Source organism: Martes martes (genome assembly GCF_963455335.1).
Source record: "Martes martes genome assembly, chromosome: 3".
NCBI lineage: Eukaryota > Metazoa > Chordata > Mammalia > Carnivora > Mustelidae > Martes > Martes martes.
In genome coordinates, this window is record NC_137890.1 from 176,063,316 (window position 1) to 176,085,917 (window position 22,602).

The following is a 22,602-nucleotide window of genomic DNA, read 5'->3' on the forward strand; positions in this document are numbered from 1 at the left end:
TGAAATTCCTTTTCTTAAATGAGATCTCTGTAATCACAGTGAATTATATCTTCTCTAGATCTCTCTAGAAATTTATGTCTGTACTTACTATTTGATTGTATTACCATGTGTTAGTTACTATTTAGCTTCCCCTTAGCTTAATTTGACTGCAAGCTACCAGAGAACAAAGGAACCATTTTTAATACTTCTAAAGCATCGTCAGAGCCTAGCACTCAACTGAACTGCAAGTGTATTCTCAATATCTGACTTATTTTTTTTTAAGATTTTTTATTTATTTATTTGATAGACAGAGATTACAAGTAGTCAGAGAGGCAGGCAGGGAAAGAGGAGGAAGCAGACTCCCTGCTAAGCAGAGAACCAATGCAGGGCTTGATCCCAGGACCCTGAGACCATGACCTGAGCTGAAGGCAGAGGCTTTAACCCACTGAGCCACCCAGGCTCCCCAATATTTGACTTATTAATAGCTATTCTGTTCCACTGAACTGTATCTTCTTGTGTAGGCTTACTTCATACATGTAAAGACTTTAATACAAATAACAACTCACGATTTAGAAATATGTCTAGACCAGGCAAAAAGAGTTATCATCTGGGCTATTTTACTCCCCCCACCACCCAGCCCTTTCCTTTTTAAAAATTTCTGTGTGGCTATCAGGCATTTACCTGTCGCTGGGATCCCACCCCCCACACACATGGAATATTCTCTTCCTTAGACATATTTCTTGCTTCCCCCACCCTTCATCATCATCCTGAAGTGATGTCCTTCCATGTGGAGCACCTTAGCTGATGACTCCTGCATCCAAGAAAAGGGGACATTGTTTGATTAGCTGTGTTGGACACCATACATGGCAGAAAAAAATGATGAAATAAATGAGTATCAAGAACAGAATCTGTGTGGTCTTGTGAGATAAATAATAATGTGGTCAAAATATGGATGAGCAAACCATGACACAGAAGTGGAGAAGATAACTATGTTTAATCCAAAGTGAAACTAGATACAGGAAAATAAAAAAATTAGCAAATATTTATTCAGTCGCTGCAATGTAAAAAAAAACAAAAAAACAAACAAAAAACAAAAAAAAACCCAGTAATTCCAGGTATGGTGGAGGAGACAGAACAATGTTTGGTAAAGGAAATAAAAACTACTTAGGTAACTTCTCTGGGGGAATTTATGTTTATAGTTGATGCAGTTATTGAAGTACTATAAGATATTTTAAGGTACTTTCTGTAATTATTAACATGTAACATATATTTCTTATATTATGTAATACTTGCATAAAATATAAGAAACGGTGATCACACTATACTTAAACACCTAAATATAATAGCCTAGCCTGAACATAGCAATAGATTTAAGGATGAGACTGAAAAGGTATTACACTATAATTAAATCATCTTCAGCCAACAGATACCAAGCTCAATCTTACTTATCATTCTGAAGATTAATATCTTATAAATGAAGCCATCGCTAAATGGTATATACTTATTTATTATAAGCAAGTAAGTACTTTTGGGTAAATATTTATTTTTATCCCCAAAAAGACTTCTCTATGTTTTTAATACAGAAATAATTTTACACAGAAATGATCTTTTATAATGATTGTGTCAAGTTTGTGACTTAGTTTCCCTATGCATAAAATGAAGATGACAGTATCTAAAGTTTTAAATATCTATTTATATTCTAAAAACTAGCTAATGTGCTTGATCTACTTTAGAACTATAAACTTTATGTGACAGACATACAACTCTTACTATAACATAGAAGTGGGGGGAAGAGAGAAAGAGAGAGACATGGATGGGTACAGAAATATAGACATAGAAGTAGGCGTATAATAACGGTTTTGTTTTTATTCAGCTCTTAATAATTAGATTAAAATCATGGAAAGAAAGGTAAACAAAGCAAAGACTTTGAAACAACATAAGTTCATGGTCACAAGACATTGAATAATATTGGAATGAAACCAAGTCTATAAAAAACTATCTTTTTTTTTTAAGATTTTATTTATTTATTTGACAGACAGAGATCACAAGCAGGCAGAGTGGCAGGCAGAGAGAGAGGGGGAAGCAGGCTCCCTGCTGAGCAGAGAGCCCCATGTGGGGCTAGATCCCAGGACCCTGAGATCAGGACCTGGGCCGAAGGCAGAGGCTTTACCCACTGAGCTACCCAGGCGGCCCCCAAAACTAACATTTTTATATTGCTAAATAACTGTAGAGAATTGGTTCAGAAAAGACGGATAATTCTACCTTTTTTAACAGGAATGGCCCATTAAGTATGACCAAAAGCAAAGCCCTTCTATTGCTCATTAGCAAAACTATCCAACACTAGTTAGTAAACCTATCTATGTAGCTACCTAACTTGTATACATGTTACAATCCTTTTCCTGCAAAGCAACTGATGATTTTTTACTCTTAGATGAATAACTAATGAAAGTAAATAACTACAGAGTTAGAAGCTAAGAAAGAAGAAAGTATATCCCCTTTCAATAATACAAAGTTATTACTTTGCAATAAATAGACTATAAAAGAAATAAAGGATTTCTAAATGAATGGACTGCTTACATAAGAAGAAAATATACTTTGTATGTTTTTAAACCCTCCAAGCTTTCCTAATAAGATATAGGCCTACATTAAAGTCATGGTACTCTTTAATGATATAAATAATCTGCAAAAACATCAGCTGTGCTATTCTTGGGAACAGCATTCTTTCTTCCCCATGAATTCAGGAAAAGAATAAAAATTAGCGGATCGCTGAATTAAATCCACAGGATTGATTTCAGAAGCAAGGGGTTTAGATGAAAACACAGCCAAGGGAGTGTCTTTTGTAGCCATTTGATACTATAAACATTTAGTTAAGAAAAAAAAAGGCTCAGCTAGATTTTTTTTTTTTAACATGGAAAAAATAGACTTGTTAGCAGTTACTTGATAGAGTTCCAGCAAGTTGTGTTTTTTGTTTGTCTTCTGTGGCATCAACAAGCCTATTTCCTCAGTATGTCAAGACTCTGTCAAAATAAAGGAGCAATTCTGGAAACATTTTCCTAAGGTATTTCACTAGATGGTATGAGGAGATTGAGAAGTGATAACAAGTACGCCTCTGATTAGTTTCTGGGCAGGCCACCCTAAAATATGTCACTTTGGCACATTGATTATTTTAAATGTATGTTACTTAAGGAACAGCAAGTGTAAGAAATTCACTCTGATCCTCCTTTGTCCTCCTGAAAGCAGGAAATAAATCTCCTTTATGAAAGGTACTCTCCTTGTACCAGGAGGTAAAGAGACATCCTTATCACCAGAGAGAGGGAATTCAGAGTCCAGAAGGCTATATCAACAAACCTTGTTACTTCCTCACTTAATTTACTACCCCCAAGCCCAAACTCCTTTATCTTGTCAATTTTTCACAAATTTATTGTTTCTTTGTCTAAAAGGCATAAAAGCTGCCTGCTTTGGTAACTTCTCTGAGTCTCATATTTTTATGAGCTCCCGTACAAAACTGAATTTGTTTTTCTCTTGTTAGTCTGTCTTATGTCAATTTAATTATTAGGCTAGCCAAAGAACCTAGAAGAAAAGAAGGTCCTTTTTTTATAAAAAGGAAGAAATAAGTATTTATGATGCTTCAGAGTTTGGAAAGCTGCACGGGAGAGAGCAAATTCTCCCTAGAACCAACTGGTTTTTCCAGTTTGAAATGTGATTCTAGCAGTTTTGTATCTCTCCTTAAAGTGGTAAGCAAATAATTAGGCATTTTACAAACTTTCTGGAATCTCAAAGTCACTTTGTCACATGTCATTCCAATAATTAGAATTCTGCATAAGTCTTCATCCATAACTGTATTTATTATATTTTTATATTATGCTAATAAGGAAGAATAAAGCAGAATAACAAAATAATGACCTCTCTCATACCTTTACTTTTTTAAATTCCTCAAATTAAACCTAATGATTATTACTGTTTCAACTGTCTTCTGGGTGATTTGTTCTAAGTTCTTGCTTTTTTGCTCAAATTGTTCTATCCCAGGGAAGAAAATATAGTGATTAATAATTATTAGAACATATATATACACATACACATATACACATACATATATATATTTAGCTGTATGTTTAGTTTATAGATACATAAAACATTGTTCATTGTGGCTTCTAATCTTTATAATTCATAAATAAAGCATTTTTTGGATGTCCACACCTACAAGGCCTGACTAGGGTATGAGACAAAGTGGCAAAGACCCCAGTTGGCTATGATTTAGCAGGAGAGATAAGAAATGTCCAGAACTAATCATAACATAAAGAAGTCTGAGCAAATGCTATGAGGAATGTGTGAAACAAAGTGAAGCAAGTGAGAGGGGAAATATGGTTTCTTCCTGAGGTGGTACTGAAGGTTGACGATGTAGCTGCTCAAGGACCAGTTGGTCTTGACTCTGCAAAGCTCAAAGTACAAAGCTTACTCAGAAGACATAAGAGTACCCTCTCTCCCCATTCCAATTATATTATTCACATTTTTCTACACTATTTGTCTTAAGTGAAAGTCTGCTCAACTGCGCAATATGTCGCTTAGTTTGTTAATAGTATCTTGAACAAAAAATACACTATCATTCAGTAGAGCATAAAGAAATTACTTCCTGGTCAGCTTAAAATACATATAAATGGAAGTTTATATTAAGTTTATATAAAACAAAATATATAAATGAAGGAAACCAGAAATTTTATATATATAGAAGTTATATATATATATATATATATATATATATATATTTATATATATAAATATATATAAAATTTGTACCTTTTGCCTCCCATCACCCATTTCACTCACACCTCCCAGGCCTCTGCCTTGGCAGACACCAACCTGATCTCTGTATCTACAAACTTTGGTTGTTTCTTTTTTCCTTTTCTTTTTCTTTTCTTTTTTTTAGATTTCATACATAAGTGAGATGAGATGATATTTGTCTTTCTCTGAGTTATTTTCACTTAGCATAATGCCCTCAAGTTTCATCCATATTGTCACAAGTGGCAAGATTTCATTCTTTTCTATGGCTAAATAATATTCTGTTTTGTACACACACACACACACACACACACACACAAACACACCATATCTTCTTTATCTATTCATCCATCAATGAACACTGAGATTGCTTCCATATCTTGGCATTTTTAAATAATGCCTCAATGAACATGAGAGTTCATATATCTTTTTGACTTAGTGTTTTCATTTTCCTCAGATAAATACCCAAAAGTGCAATTGCTGGATTATATGGTAATTTCATTTTTAACTTTTTGAAGAACTGTTAACTGTTCTGTTTAACTGTTTTCCATAGTGGCTGCACCAATTTACATTCCCACCAACAGTGCACAAGGGTTTCTTTTTCTACACAGCCTTGCCAACACTTGTTATTTATTTATGTATTTATTTATTTACCTTTTAGATACTAGCCATTCTAACAGGCATGAGGTGGTACCTTACTGTGGTTTTGATTTGCGTTTTTCTAATGATTAGTGATGTTGAACATCTTTTCATGTGTCTATAGGCCATAGGTATATCTTCTTTGAAAAAACTTCTTATTGAGTCTTCTATCCATTTTTTTTTAAGATTTTATTTATTTATTTGACAGACAGAGATCACAGAGATCTCTGCCTCACAGAGAGGCAGGCAGAGAGAGAGGAAAGGAAGCAGGCTCCCTGCTGAGCCCAGAGCCCGATGCAGGGCTCAATCCCAGGACCCTGGGATCATAACCTAAGCCAAAGGCAGAGGCTTTAACCCACTGAGCCACCCAGGCGCCCCCTTCTATCCATTTTTAAATCAGATTGTGCTTTTGCTATTGAGTTGTCTGAGCTATTTACATAGTTTGGATTCCTTATAAAATATATGATTTGTAAATATTTTTTGCCATTCAAGTACATTGCCTTTTAATTTTGTTGGTTTCACTTGCTGTACAGAAGTGCAAGGACATGTCTGACATCCCATTTTATATATCCCTCTCTAAAGCTTGTTTTTATCTAGCAACACTAGTTCTTTTGCTCAGCTGACATTAAGAAGCAGCTTTTCTATGAGGGAAACCTTTTTTTTTTTTTTTTTTTTCCTGAAGCAAAAGAACTTAGCTCTAGTTTAGAAAGGAATGGTGATTTTCATTATATATTTTATTCTATGTTGAGATTCTGGCTGTTTCTGTTGAATTCATACATTTTTTAAAAAGCTTTGCTATATCGAGCTACTTTCTCAAAATATGATTTAGAAAACTATATCAAATTTAATTTATTCTCAGTTGAAAAGGAAAACATTACCAATTATGCTGAACAACACATATACACATGAGAGCCTAGCAACAGGAGAGGTTTAAATACATTTCCAGGGGCACCTGGGTGGCTCAGTGGGTTAAAGCCTCTGCCTTCGGCTCAGGTCATGATCCCAGGGTCTTGGGATCGAGCCCCGCATGGGGCTCTCTGCTCAGCAGGGAGCCTGCTTCCTCCTCTCTCTTTCTGCCTGCTTCTCTGCCTACTTATGATCTCTGTCGAGTAAATAAATAAAATCTTTAAAAAATAAATAAATAAATAAATAAATAAATAAATTTCCATTCCCACATAATTTTATGTATTGATACATTTATTTTGGAATATGTAAGTCATTCTGACTTCACAACCAAATGGAACACACTTAAATTATGTTCATTGTCCCATGAAAGTAACTCTCCACATGGATATTGGTTAGTAGATCAGATCAAGAAAAGTTTTTGTCTGTTCCTCTTAATAGTTTTTTTTTAATTTAACAAAATCTTTTATTTCTTTTCTTTTTACGTGTTTCTCTTTATTTTTTTCTTCCTTCTGAAAAGTGGCCAAAATGAGATAAGATTTCAAGTTGCCAAGTTGACCATACGAACCATAAAACAAAATCCATAAAGGAAGAGGAACAAAATGATTTACTTTTAAGTAAAGAGAAAAAGTAACAGTTCAAAGTTAGTCTTGTGCATGAAAATATTCCTGATTCAAAGATTTATACTTTGCCAAAAATCTTATCCTACTTGTCATTACTGCTTGGCAAAGGGACAGGCACTAGTAGGGAAAGAGGAGTAGCAAAAAGTTCAAAGTCTTACAAGAAATTTCATGTTTAAATATGTGTAAGTTTACACAGAATGTACTGAGTAGTGGATATGAAAAAAGCCAGGCAAAATGAAAAAGAGAAAAAAACAGTAGCGCACACGCGTGCCTTGGGGATGGGATAACAAGGTCAGAATTTGAAGCCAGAAAATGTACATATTTATTGTGTGTCTGTTGTGTGCTAGACACTGCAATTTGGAGGGTAAATTTGGGCTTTGAAGGCTAAACTCCTGATTAATGTAAGCATAAATGAAAAGCCAATGTTCTTCTTTATGTTAATTATTAATCAAAGCCCTATACAAAAAATTTAGCAACACCTGGCATTTTTTTTTACATGAGCAACGAAAGCCCTCATTTCATTCATGAATTAGCTTTTTCTTTTGTTTTAAAATCTGAATACATATTCTAGACAAGAACACAGAGGGGATAAATGAAATCTCAAGCCCACTGATGTGAGTGCCCTCTAATGCTCTGTTACTACTCTAAACTCAGTTAAGCTGGTTTTGAGTCTCCCATGAAACCCACTAACAAGAAAGGAGAACGAACGGGATGACATCTTAGCATTTTCGCCAATTAATTGAAATTTACAACTGGTAAGCAATGTTTCAGCTCCACCATCCCTAGGAAACATGGCTACCAAATCATGGGCTTCAAGAGTTTCCCTTCAAATTAAGGAAGCTCACCATTCTTCTTCTTCTTCTTCTTCTTTTTTTTTTTTAAGATTTGTTTATTATTTTAGAGAGGGTGGGGAGGGGCAGAGGGACAGGAAGAGAAAGAATCTCAAGTAGACTCCCTGCTGAGCACGGAACCTGACTCAGGGCTTGATCTCAGGATCCCGAGATCAAGACCTGAGCTGAAACCAGAAGCTGGACATCTAACCAACTGCACTACCCAGGGGCCCCAGGAAGCTGACCATTCTTTAAAATGTTAGCCAGCCTTACAAAGAAGTCATTCTTTTGATATGTGTATTCATTAACTGAATATGTTAGAACTGGATCATTTCATTTGATCAAAATTCAGCTAGTAAGACAGGTAAAAGAAATTAAACAATAGTTGACAAGTAAAGAAATTATAGGAACTAGGAAAGCAAATGTGGCTCAGGAAACGTGTGTGTTAAGTGCCCCAAGTCTGAAACGTATCCATTTCTCACTAAGTTTCAGCTTTCTATACCACACTCTGCAGGAGTAATTTGACCCAGCTGTCCAAAGGCCCAAGATGCTTCTATTTTATTTCACAGCTATTCATCATCAATATAAACACATCACCAACCTTAATTCCAGCCAGCAGTCCCAAGATACCTTGGATCAGATCAATAAAGTCTGAAAGATAAACAGAAAAACATCTTGTAAATTAAATCAATTGAATGATTCAATCTTTTATTTTATTAAAGAAAAAAAAATGTGCTGGTTGACACCACAGACATTTATAACAATGGGAGTTTACATACTTATAAAACTTTAAATTATTTTCTAGCTCTCATCTAACAAGACCTTTTAAATGCCCAGATTAGGTCCTATTTTTATCTTCAGTTTTTATATAAAACAGAACAATGCTTGTTCTTGTCTTTTAAAACATCAACAGAAAACATTTTTTAAACAAATTTCTGTACTCAGTGTACTACCATTTCTCCTGAAAGATGTTTAATTGAAAATAGTAACAACTACTGCATGTGGATCATTAATCTGGTCTACCAGGCTGTAGATTTTTAGTCCAGGATCAACAATCTGTTTAAAGGCAACAAAAGTCAAATAAGACAATTCCAATGACAACCTATTCATCTTCCCACTGCTTTCTTACACTTAAGCTTTGCCACTAAATTATACTGAGAAGCACACTGTCCAATGGAAGTGCAAAGAAGGTCCACCAAGGACAAAAGCAAACCCAAAACTTCTGTGCCAAAAGTTAGCCTGTCTTTCGGACAGTTAGTAAAGAAAATAACTGAAATGACACAGAGTAAAATTCTTGACTTGATGCAGGGAGTGTCTATGGCTAAATCTCCAATAAAAATAAAAAAAAGTTAGTTTTCAAAAGTGTGTTTGTAAGTTAACTGGTTAGAAGTTAGAATATGTTCCACGTGACACTGTTAAAAATGGTTCATTATTAGACTTCTAGGTTAAATTCAAAAACTAAATTGACTGTAAATGGTAAGTATTTAATGAAAAGAATAGTCTAAAATAATACTCATATACTCCATTGAGTTATGTTAATTAGCTTGCTTATCATAATCATATTCACTCTATATATCTGAGCATCATGTTACCCACCTTAAATGTATAGAGTTTTTATTAAAAGAAAATAAAAAGGAAATACTAGTAAACCAGTAAATCAAAAAATTGGATTGGAAGTGAAATTCCTGCTTTTTAATCTTAAGGGTAGGTGCTTAAAAAAGTGAACTTTATTATACAAGAATGAAATGATAGGTGGATACATTTGTGAAGATGAAAAAAAAGAATATGGGAACATGTTGATGGATTCTCGAGGTTAATGATTTTAATATGTCTACTTCCACTTAAAGCACCTGACTTCATTTTACTTTGATACAAATATTATTCTTTTTCTATAAAGCCACCAGCTCCTAGACTGTGTGCCATGCATGGCACCCCAGGACACCAGTGGAAATTCACAGAACGATAAAATACTTTAAATACATGAAAAAACATAGCAATATCCATCAGGCACAACACAAACTATTCACTTGAAGTAATCCACAGTTTCGGTACCAGAGTCCAGTATCAGATTATGCTACATTCATTTCAATGATGTGATAACTTGGCAAAGCTGGATTTTTTTTATCATGTTTGTATTATAAAAGCAAATACTGCATGAAAACCAATGTGGAATAAGAAATGAGGATGACAACATCCAGTCCGACTCCCAGGTTTGAGGTCTGGGTTGTACCCAGGAAGGAAACACACACATACCATTAGTAAGTAATTGTGGGTTTCTAAGTACGAAGGAAAAAGATTTTTCTTTCAACTTTCATGTATTTATTTTTAAAAGGCCACTAAGTTGTTAGTGCATACATACTTATTTTACTAATTAAATGGAGCTGCGAAGCATTTCTTTTGGTCTACAGAGCACCCTGAAAAAAATTACCAGGATACTCAGAATGCCATAGACTTGAGAAAATTTGGGACACTCACTTTTAAGCATAGTTTTTTTTGTTTGTTTCGTTTTGTTTTGTTTCATTTTTGCTCCACAAATGTAAAAAAAAAAAGAAAGCGGGAGAGATTAAACGAAGAAAAAAGATTAGTAAAGGAGAGAGGAGGGAAAGGAGAGGAAGAAACATTTTCCTAAATTAGGAAGAAAAATACGGGGAGAGCAGGAACAACAGAGTTTCACCACACTGAGTGACTGGAAGTGACTGGAAGTGCGGCTGTGTGTGCTGTACATGTATGTGTGCATGTGTGAGTATCCTCCTGTGTGTGCAAGAGGAGGCTAAAATAGTACATATGAACCCTAGAAATGAAAGACAAAGAACAAGTAGAGGGCACAGTGTATACGTACATTTTAACCATGTTGATTACCAGTCACTGTTCCCTAAGAAAATGTGGTTCCCTAGTTACCTGGAGCCCAGCAAAGACTCCCTACACCTGCACAATTGTTTGTGTGCGGCTCAAAGCCTCAATTTACCATTTGGCCACTGAGCTACTTCTTGCTAACGCCTCTTTTTAACAGACTGGATCAATATCCTGATATCTTTCGTAATCTTTTAAATAGGTTGGATTTTATCTTTTCTACATGCACTTTCAAATATATACATACTTTCATAGTAAAAGCAAAATGATACGGAGCATTTCAAAAGTTAGGCTTTGTGATAAAGAAACTAGGCTGCTTTATGAGTTTGTTCCATATGTGGAGAGAATTTCTGACTTGCTGCCAACCACTGTCCTCCCCCCACAAGCCAGCCCTGCCTCCCAAAAATTCTAGTTTATTTTCTTTTCAATATAGCATGAGCCAAATACAAACTTTATTTAAAATATCAATGCTAAAAATAAATAAATAAATAAAAATTTTAAAAAAATAAAATATCCATGCTATCTTAGCTATGTGAAACTTGTAGTTGAACCCATCACTTAGCAAGGGGTTGAGCACACAGAAGAATATAAATATTTGTCAAATGAATGAAGATGCTTAGTGTTGTGCTTTTCTGATGCTTTGCCAAATTTAAAGGAATGGCTGAAAAATCCCCCTTTTGGCAGAAATTAAAAAAAAAAAAAATCCTTTCCTTGTCCCACCTGACTTGCACCAAAAATATTTCATGGAAACAAAGTTCTGAGGAACAAGAGGTGATCCTTTTTGACCTGGTGGACTTACACTTGCTTGGGCTCTTAGGAATTTTTTTTTGTTTGTTTGCTTACATTTCTTATCTTAAGGGGAATGTGTCCATTTGCAGCAGGAGCAGTTACTTTGTAAATAACCCTCTCTTTTTTTTTCCCCTATTCAACCCAGTTATTGAGCAAATAGGCACAGAATAGTGAAGATTTATGTTGCCCTAAGGCTCAGTCTTCACTGCAAACATCTGCCATTTCAAATACACAGGTCAAGACTCTTTGTGCAGTATTCCGCTAAACAATGCCCTAAGCATAACTCAAATGAAATTCTGTTCAATAGGATTCTGCATCTGCTTCCAGGCAGTTTAACTTATCAGCATATAAAAGCATCATTTCTCCATCTTTTTGCTCCGTAACAAAAAGGTTGGGGATATGTCAGAAAATAATCTCTGAGAGTTAACTGCTAAAGCTTCCCCCCCTTTTCCAATAAGAAATGGTCTCATGCTTCCATATTATAAATCAGATTGTGATGATGAGATCAGATTATAAACTCTATGTCAAGTTGAAGTATGCTTGTTTCCACCTCACGTGAAATAAAAGTTGAAAATAGCATATTTTAGCTATTAGAATATCAACATCATTGTCAATTGAAAAAACGCCTTTCACCCTTGCTGCACTTTTCCCTTCTTAAAGTTACCCATGAACCTCAATTTACAGAAACTGTTGCTGTTTGAGCAATAGAAAAGTTACTGCTTGAGTTTCAATTTACAGATACAAATGTAGGGAATATTGCAGTTACGAGGCCAATTAAAAATCAATTCTATTAAAAAGTAAGTGAAGTGCTTTTTAATTGTTTATAATCTTTATTATTTTTTTAAATATAGAGCAGTTCTGTGGGTTCTCTCTCTCTCTCTCTCTCTCTTTTTTTTAGTAGCCTTGTTTAGTATTTCAGGGATCCAAAGTTCTTTGCCATCAAAGAGCTTAGTTAGAATGTGTTGGGATGGGGTGGTTATGAAAAGCCAAAAGACAAAGGCTATGATACAAAGCAGAATATGCCTGCTGTCACAGAGAAATACCAGCAAAGAGCTAGAGGAGATCAAAGAAGGGGGAAAAAAAAACCACTAAGAAATCCTATTATGTAGATAAAGACTCACAGAAGATATGGGTTTGACTTGGGCCTTGAAGATGGTAAAGGATTTTGATAAGTGGAGATGGAATGGGGAGGACACCAACACAGACAATGGACTCGGTGGAAACAAAGTGATGAAAGAAGCTAACCCCAGGGGCTGTCTGTACAAACACCTGCAGTCTTACCTGACTGGAATATAACACACAAGAAAAACGCTAATTGGGTGAAAGGCTAGGCTGGGTCTGTATTAGGATAATAACATTGAATGATAAGCTGAGGAGGCTACATAATTAAATATATTTAATTTTGTATGCTGAAGTGAACTACTGAAGGTTTTAAATTCAAGAATGGCATAATTAGGTAATGGGATCTGGCAACACCATGTAGATTGGATCAAAGATGAGAAGAGATTAAAGAAGAATCAACCATTTAGGTGTCTCCTACAGAAGTCCAAGTGAATGATAATGAAGACTCAACTCAGGTAGACAGTGTCATGCAGAGGGGGAAGGATACTCAGCTTCTGCATAGGCAAGCATCTTAGCTCAGGCTGCCTAACGAGATGCCATTGATAGGGTGACTTAATAGGAATGCATCTTCTCAAGTTCTGGGGGCTGGAAGTCTGAGATCAGGGTGCTGGCTTAGTCTGATTCTGGTAAGAGCCCTCCTCCTGGCCTGTATATATATATATATGGCCACCTTCTCACTGTGCCCTTATATGGCCACTGTCAAATGAGGGCCCCACTTTGATGACTTTATTTAACACTATCTACCTCCTAAATAGCCGTATGTCTTAAATACAACCATTCTGGGGTTAGGGCTTCAATATATGAGTTTTGAGGGGATGCAATCCAGTCCATAGCATTGTCTATAAGCTATGGGACTTGGGGATTTGTCGAACGTGAAAGGCACGGGGCAGAGAAAAGGAGCCAAAAGAATTCTGAGACCAACTCCCAGAAAGATGGTGTCGCTCTTGGAAACGGGGGTAAGGCTGAAAGAGGAGGAGGCTGCTGAGCAAGAACTGAGGGTGATGGGGCTTTTTTTAAGACACATTAAGTTTGAGTTTCCAGCAGGACAATCAAGGAAAGGTATTTGTCAGACAACTAACCTATTCGTGAAGAGTATGATCTATGCGACGTGGAATAAGAATGAAGTCTTACTTAACACTAAAACAGCACAAAAAGGAATGAAAATAGTAACGATGTAATTACACTAACACCTATCAATATAAAATCAGAAGTGTGTGTGTGTGTCCCAAATCATAGAGTTAGGCTGTCTAGCCAGCCCACGTTATTGCACATTTAATCGTTTCCTTGATAGGTAGAGAGAACATTGATAGAGTACTGGCCACATGTAAACCCATATTGTTGTTAATGAATGCTGTATCCTGCAGAGTCTGTGGGCTGCTCCGGGTCAGTGACCCAGCAAATCCATGTTTGTATCTCAAGCACTTAGGGTGGTATATAGCATAAAGTCAGGAATCCATCTATAATTGTGTAATGAGTCACTCTCCGGAAAAAGAGGCTGAGTCATGGACACTCCAACTAATTTCACCTCTAGACTCTGTATTATTCATACAAAAACATCGTAGGAAGCTAGGCAATCTGTATGGCTCTTAATGGAATGTTCTGTCCTTGGACATGTTTGCTGTAGCTGCTATAATAATGATTGCAAATAGAGGTTACAACTAAAGAGGGCTGGTCACATGTGTCTAATTCACCCATCTACTGTCACAACACAGAACAAAAAAATGACTGGGTGACAAGCAACTGGATAATAACAACTCATTTAAAGTGAATAACTTCCAAACACCTCAGTCACAGAATTTGTTTTCTGGAAACTATTGTACTATTTCTGATACAAAACAGCAGCAATAATAGGAAAGGATCATTAAGAGTTTGTATAACTAAGGAATTGTACAAAATGTGCCACATCTATTATCCATTTAATACTCAAAAGATCAAATACAGCAGATACTATTATTACTCCCAGGAGAAAACTAAGCTTATAAATATCCAGTACCTAGGGATAAAGATTCCTATTAATTGACATTACACAAACATCATTTTTTTTTAAGATTTTATTTATTTATTTGACAGACAGAGATCACAAGTAGGCAGAGAGGCAGGCAGAGAGAGAGGACGAAGCAGGCTCCCCGCTGAGCAGAGAGCCCGATGCGGGGCTCGATCCCAGGAACCTGGGATCATGACCTGAGCCGAAGGCAAAGGCTTTAACCCACTGAGCCACCCAGGTGCCCACAAACATCATTTATTAAAGCAAAGAAATAATAACAGAAGTCAGAGACAAAGTGAAATACATTCATATATTTGGTAATAGGGCCTGTGTATATTTATACATATCCATATTCTTTCATTTCCTGTTTTAAATTAGGATACGAATGCTTCTTCCTGTGTGATTCCTTACAGAATTCTAGCATATTCAAATTCAGGCAGAGGGGTACCTGGGTGGCTCAGCTGTTAAGCGTCTGCCTTTGGCTCAGGTCATGATCCCAGGGTCCTGGGATCAGGCTCACTGCATGGTAGGAAGCCTGCTTCTTCCTCTCCCACTCCCCCTGCTTGTGTTTCCTCTCTCACTGTGTCTCTCTCTGTAAAATAAATAAATAAAATCTTAAAAAAAAAAAAAAGAATAATAAGGTAGATTTAAAAAAAAATTCAGGCAGAAATAGTGAAGGTAAACATGCTTTTAAAAAAAAACTATTTAAAAAATGCAGTGGAATACTATGCAGCCATCTAAAAAAACAAAAAATCTTGCCATTTGCAATCATGTGGATGGAACTAGAGAGTATTACACTAAGCAAAATAAGTTAATCAGAGAAAGACAATTATCATATGATCTCACTGATATGAGGAATCCGAGAGGCAGGGCAGGGGTTTGCGGGGGGAAGGGAGGGAAAAGTGAAACAAGATGGCACCAGGGAAGGAGACAAACCATAAAAGACTCTTAATCACAGGAAACAAACTGAGGGCTGCTGGAGGCAGGGCCGGGGGAGAAGGGTAGGGTGGCTGGGTGATGGACATTGGGGAGGGTATGTGCTATGGTGAGTGCTGTGAATTGTGTAAGACTGATGATTCACAGACCTATGCCCCTGAAACAAATAATATATGTTAATTTAAAAAATGACAAATTTTTGAAATAGAAAGAGCCTAGTCTCTTGTACTTCTTTCTCTAAGTATTTTCATTGGGACAAAAATAGGGGAGATGGCATTATTCATTTTTTAAGAAACTTTCTGCGGACGATACCTCAAAGGTCTATAGCAAAAAGGCCTTACATATTCTCATCCAAGAGTCTTTGGGTTTTTTTCTTTCTTTATAAATTTTATTTTATTAATGTTAAGCATATATGTAGTTCAAGAAATTAACCTATTCAAGGTTTATGATGAAACAGCAGTAAGAAGCATGAGTTATATGAGAGCTAAAATGTATCTGAATAATGTTGTATTTATTTTTAGTGAGGTGGTACACTTGAGTGAAAATAGAATCTGCAAAAGCCAGTAAGCTTACTTTTTTTCAGGATGAAAATCAATCAGTTCACTCAAACCATTAGTCTTTAAAATCCAAGATCTCCTTTGAAACGGTTTTACAGTAAAGTGAATGCATTATTAATTATTTGTTCAAAATCTTTAGTGGAGAATCTTGTCATTAATACTTAGATTTACAGATGAGGTTTGGAAAGATGTGAGGAACACCTGAGACACTCATCAAGAAAAAGAAACGGTGTGTCTAACATCTCTTTTTTAAGATTTTATTTATTTGAGAGAGAGAGAGAGCACAAGTACAAAGTGGAGGGTGGGGCAGAGGGACAGGGAGAGAGAGAATCTGAAGCAGACTCCATACTGGATGTGGAGCCCAAGGCAGGGCTTGATCTCACAACCACTAGATCATGACCTGAGCAGAAACCAAGAGTCAGAGGCTCCATGAACTGAGTCACCCAGGTAGGTGCCCCTAGCATCACGATATTCTTTAGGATTAAAGTCACAACCTTGATTTTCTCCAATTCAGAAAACACACATTCTCCTAGGCCAACCAATAAGTCATTTTGTCTGTCATCTTGATGAAACTAGAATTTCAAAAGAATGTGTGGTGATAGGCAATCCTTAAACAATAAAGTAAATCTGTTACTCAAATCTCCAATTTCCTGAAAAGTCTAGTAAGGCACTAACAAGCCAAACTGAAGCATTCCACACATTTCTGAACCTCCTTCTCTGAGTCACTGGTCTTCTCCTGGGTGAATCCAGGGACACTTACCTCCTACATACATTGTTATTATAACTCAGTTCCAGCATAATTTAATTAACTTAATAAAGAATTGAAAATACCCAAAGGAGGTATAAAAGGACTAAGTTCAGAACTATTATTACAAAGAACATTTTCATCCATTTTAATGTTCTTATTGTATTTCATCATGTTAAATACAAAGGACCAAAGAGGGTTAGAATTTATACATAATAATGGGAAATCCTATAGCTGGAACAAATGTAGCTGCCGCAAAAGTTAGGGTTTCCTATAAGTCTAAAAGCACTAACAGAGGAAACAGATCTGCTGTGACCAATGTTAAATATTAAGTACTTTGTCAGACTCCTGCCAACCCTCAGCTGAACTAATCAGGGGCTAAACCTTTAATTTTCCCCCAAAGTAGTACTGAACAGAAAAGCATTATAGTGGAATGAAAATAACTTAAATTAGCTATACGTATTTTCCCTATATTTCACATGTAGGTACCCTATATTTAAAATTTCCTTAACCATTTATTTAAAACTATAAAGAAAATATTACAACGGATGGTTAAATTCTTAACATGGTCTATTTAATCCTTAGTATAATCGAGGTAGCATTGCATAGCTAAATAGTATGTGTAAAGCCTGACACTGACCCAAGACACAGCTTCATTGTTGTATTACTGTAAGAATATTTTCCCAAGCAAATGGTGCACACTTGGGAATTAGTTATTCACTCTTCTAAGTAATGATTTCTGAAAACCTGCTTCATGGCAGCCACTTCTCTAAGCACTGGTATAGCATGGTGAACAATAATTTATCAAGAAAGTTCCTGCCCTCTGGGGGCTTTCCACCACCAGAACAGGAATATGTAAGGCAGTGGTGATTTCTATGAAGAAAACAAAGCAAGGTAAGAGATGAGCGAATGAACTGTAGTTGGGATCCTTCTCTACCATCCAATTTCAGTAGCAAGAAGTAGAAGCTGAAATGGCATTTATTGCAACAAGAAACCTAGACCCTCACCTGCTGCCCTTCGGAGGGGAACATTTCAACCAGCAGATCTCTGGCTTTAACTGTCCCCAAGTTAGAAAGTGCAAATGTAACGCATTCATGTGCATTCTCAAAATGCACCAAAAATGCAGTTTGTGAAGTAGCGTGGGGTTTTAGTAGTAGTGTTGGTGCCAACATTTAAACTAACACCTTACATCTGTAGACTTTAAGAGTTCTTCCACATATATAGTGTTGCTTAATCCTGTAAACTAAGATATCTCTGTTGACCTAGATTTAGTTGGCTCTGACTCATTTCCAGGCATTTTACCTGCTTCTCAATGAAAGGCAATCTCTAGTAATGGGTTATCCTCAATTGTTAGCTTGCCAAAATGTCAACTGTCACGCAAGAAAGAAAATAATTGAGAGACAAAGGAAAACAAATGACCCAATTTTTGATAAACTCATGACCTGAAATATTTCCAAATAATAACATGTGTTTCATTTCTAAACTTTTGACATAAAAAAAAAAATTACAGAAGGTAAGTTTTATATCCATTCATAATAAATTAACTCTTCATGCTAGGGCCAGGCACAAAAGTACCTACAATACATGACTCAAAATTCCCATGGGTACAGACATCTTCCACCAGTTAGCAGAGAGGGAAATAAACTTTGACAGCAGTCAGGCAACACTAACACGCTGCCCCATGTGACTCATATGAAGACAGCCAGCAGTAGCCCGGACAGCTGGTCACCCTGTCACTTCTTGGAGCACTCGGTGCTTGATGGACCCAGTGCCACAGCACAGCTAATGATACATGCTCTTTAGGGGTATAGAAAGTCAACAGGCCTCTCCCTGTCTGTAATAGGGAATCCAATCACCGACTTCTGTTGTGTGCGTGTCAAGGCTGCAGTCGTGCTACACGACTGTTACTGTGTTTCCATCTGCCAGTTTCAGCGTGCTTTTCCTTTTCCAAACAGAGCTAGAAGATTTAAGTTCTTTCACACAAATTTTCTATTATTATAGCTTATAGCTAACCAGCAATATTTAAATAATCGGACAGGCATTATTTTCGAACCAATCCCAAATCAAGAAGGCCAAGATGCTAAAAAGGCAGAGTAAAAGCAAAAATTAGTATTTCCTGTCTTGCAATAATTCATTCCCGAACGAACTGGTTGAAAGATAAGATTCAGTATAATGATGCCTCTAAGAAACTGTCTCGATGTCCTCATGCTGTTCTATAAACTCCCGACTGCCCATCAGGAAACGTTCACTGAGGTGAGAAGACAGCCCGAGTTTCCACCTGAACTCAGGGGATGTCATTTGGCTGTTTCAAACACTCAACACAAATGGTTCCCATAAGAGTTAAAATTACATTTTTTTTTAAATTACTTTTTTTTAAATGCAAATGGATTTTTCTTTCCATCATCCTTAGGAGAATTGGAGGGTATCAGGGTCCTTGCCCATATATTTGAAAAATAGAACTAAACTTCAGGAGATTAAAGGAATGTGCTGAAGTCATCTGAATTATCAGAAACACAATGAGGTCCAGCACCAAATTTCCTGATGGGATGATAACCGGGGTGAAGCTGGCAGAAAATGCTGCATAATCAATCTTCTGGAAGACTCTGAGGCCTCTACAAAAATCTCTCCCAGCTGTCACCCACCTTTCCAGGCTCCACACATTCTATTTAACGTCCTCCAGCGTGAAAGGATGGGCAGAAGTCAATGATGTGACTTTGGGCAAAACATGCTGATGTGACTTGGAAATTTTTCAAAAGATTACTACAAACTCTGACATTGCCAAAAGGCAAATTGACCAGTGAATTATGACACTTTGGCTCAAATTTCAAAAAGCATTTCTTCTTGTATATAAACAGGAACCATAATAAGTAGACTGTATCAACAAAATATAACAAGTAATTTCAAGAACGATTTTTTCAACAAGGGGTAAATGTGCCATTGAATCTTGGTACAAATACTAGTGATAAAGTCAACATTCAACCAAGGTATTTATTTACTTCAAGGCTGGAATTTTTCTCTTCTTCTAGATTTATCTCACTTTTAGGTATTATTAAGTTTTCTTTAATGAACATGCATTATATCCAGTAATAAAAATATAAGCAAAATAACTTTTAGAAAATATTTTTTCTGTGGTGACAGTACAAAATTTCGCATTAAGAAAAATATTCTAAAAACAGAATTTCAGATCATGTTTACAGTCATTAATGTGTTATCAATAATTTAGATTTTACAAAGCCCTAAGGACACCTTCATGATTTTATTTCTAAACACACCGCTTTGTGAACTTAACATTTAAACCTGGGCTTTTGTTTCTAAATACTAAAATGAGAGTATTAAAATCCAATCCTACTTAATTGGTAGGCAGTTGTAGCAGTAACAACATAGTTATCACCTGTTTAAGGTGGCACTATTTCTGTAAAAACAGGCTATGCTTCTGTAAAAGTAGATAGTTCATTTTAATCATACAACTATCATGTGTTACATTAGTATTCAAATTGCATTACTACAAACAATTTTTAATCTTATAGAAACAAAAATTTAAGGTAGCTGGCACAAAGGAAAGAACCTAGGGAATGTGTTTGATTTGAGTCCATTTTTTCGACCAATTAGTGTTCAAAAATGTATGAGCCTCAGTTTTTTCATCTTTAGAATGGGGATAAGAATGCCAATTTCCCACATTCTTTGAGGATTATATGAGATAATATATGTTCAGAACATATCAGAAAATTTGGCATATAATAGGGACCCAACAAATGATTTTTTTTAATCTACAACACGCTTATGCAAACAGCTTACATTCTGAGACTGGTAATTATTCTTCCCAATAATATATTAACCTGAACACATATCACCACCTGCTTCAAATGGTAAAGGGTTCACCTAGGTTTTTTTTTTTTTTTTTTTTAAAGATTTATTTACTGACAGAGAGAGAGAGAGAGAGAGATAGATAGATAGATAGATCACAAGTAGGCAGAGAGACAGGCAGAGAGAGAAGGGAAGCAGGCTCCCTGCTGAGCAGAGAGCCCGATGTGGGACTCGATCCCAGAACCCTGAGATCATGACCTGAGCCGAAGGCAGAGGCTTAACCCACTGAGCCACCCAGGCGCCCCTCACCTAGGTTTTAATAAGGCTGACTCTTATAGGCTGATAGGTACTAGCTCACACTGAAGTCAGTGAGGCTGATGTTAGATTTCTGACGGTGACATTATTTTACTTAATATAAACCTTAACTACCCATGATTATCGTGGCTTCTTTAAATCAGCACAATTAAAGTACTGACACATTCACTTGCGCAAATACTTCTCTGTGTCTACACGGGCCAGGGCTGGGTGCTGTGTGATCTAAGCGATACAAGGCAAGCATGGCACTCCACTTTGAGAGTTACAATTGAATAAGAGAGCTAAGACCTATGACCAATCCTTATAATGGCCCTCCAGTTAGTAGTTTTTAAGAACAAACAGACAAGATGTCAAGACAGATTGCATTGTTGTCTTTGAGACAAATTACTTTACCTCGGCCTTTTCTATGTGTTTCCTCGTAGGATGCCCTATTTTTTTTTTTTTTTACAAGTTCCAAAGTTAAATGAGTTTATTCATATGCATAAGAAGACCTTATTTTGAAAAAAAGGAAAAGAATCGGATTCTTGTATACTTTAACTCAGAGAAAACTGTAATCTCATGAACTCCCTAAGAATAAGAAACTCATGCAGACTAGCTGTCCTTTATATTATATGGTGAGCCAATACATGCTTAATAATAACAGAAATGATAGATTAGAACAAAAACATATCCAAGTTCTATGTTCTGAATAAAAATCTGCCATTATACTTTCCTCTATTTTCAAAACTTTAAGACAATCTGGCTTCATAGTTAAGGCACCTATAGCAGGGATTTTCATGTATATGTTTGTTGGTAAAACACCTCTTCTTATGGAGCTAAATTCACCTTTCTGGGGACGAACCAATTTTATATGCTTTATATGGGATTGCCTACACGCAGTCCCACCCCACCCCAGCCTCAGTCATAGGACATTACGGCTCAATTTATGGACTTCTTTTTCAGGACACCCTAATTGGTTGAGATCCTCCCTACTCTGTGGCAAATTTTCTAAACTATTTCAAGGAAAAAAAAAATCACAGAATTTTGTAACTTGAAAATGAATCAACATATGCTAGACATTAGATATTAATATTCGTTGTATTCATTATACAGAATGCTTTATTAATTGCCTCTCAAATAAAACTGCTTAAATGAAGATATGTCAATAAAACTGTGTGACTGGGTAAATGCTCGACACTTCTTTACAAAGTTGTCTCAAGTTGTGAGGAATGTACACAGCCTCTCGAATTTCATCCCATTTAGTTACAGTGAGGATGTCCGGTTGAGATAGGGGCAGCTCCTTTAAATTGAAGACATATTCCAGAATACCAATTTTAAAAATCTACATTTACATATTATACCTGGAGGAGAAATGGGAAACATGAGCAAAGTAACAATGCAGAACTTTATAATGGAAGGTAGCAGCCACTGCACATTGGTATTTTAATAATGTATGATAAACACCAGCAGAAACTAAATTATTTACATGAGCCTGAGTAACATACATTTGGAAAGTGGACTGTTCAGTAGGAGAGTCTAAGTAATTGGGATGTGCTAAGTGTCCAAAACACAACAGTCTTTTACTGTTCGTATTTTATATTCTGCTCAGATGAGGTGTCATAAATCATACTTCAAATATCCAGAAACATTTTTGAAGACTTGGCAGTACTAAATATTAGCCTGTAGTTAGATAAATAAGCTAATACTCACCAAAATTCTATGTTAAACACACATACACACACACACACACACACACACACAAACTCACATA

General features: G+C 36.1%; 1 protein-coding gene across 2 annotated transcripts in view; it reads right to left on the reverse strand.

Annotated features, from left to right (window-relative positions):
- The window catches only part of MAP2 (microtubule associated protein 2), a 217,612-nt gene extending 209,208 nt beyond the window's left edge, over window positions 1-8,404 (reverse strand). For both annotated transcript variants that reach the window (XM_080798085.1, XM_080798084.1), the window contains exon 1: window positions 8,352-8,404. The gene's annotated coding sequence lies outside the window, so the exon portion shown is untranslated. The remainder of the gene's footprint in view (window positions 1-8,351) is intronic.
- Between the last annotated feature and the right edge of the window lie 14,198 nt (window positions 8,405-22,602).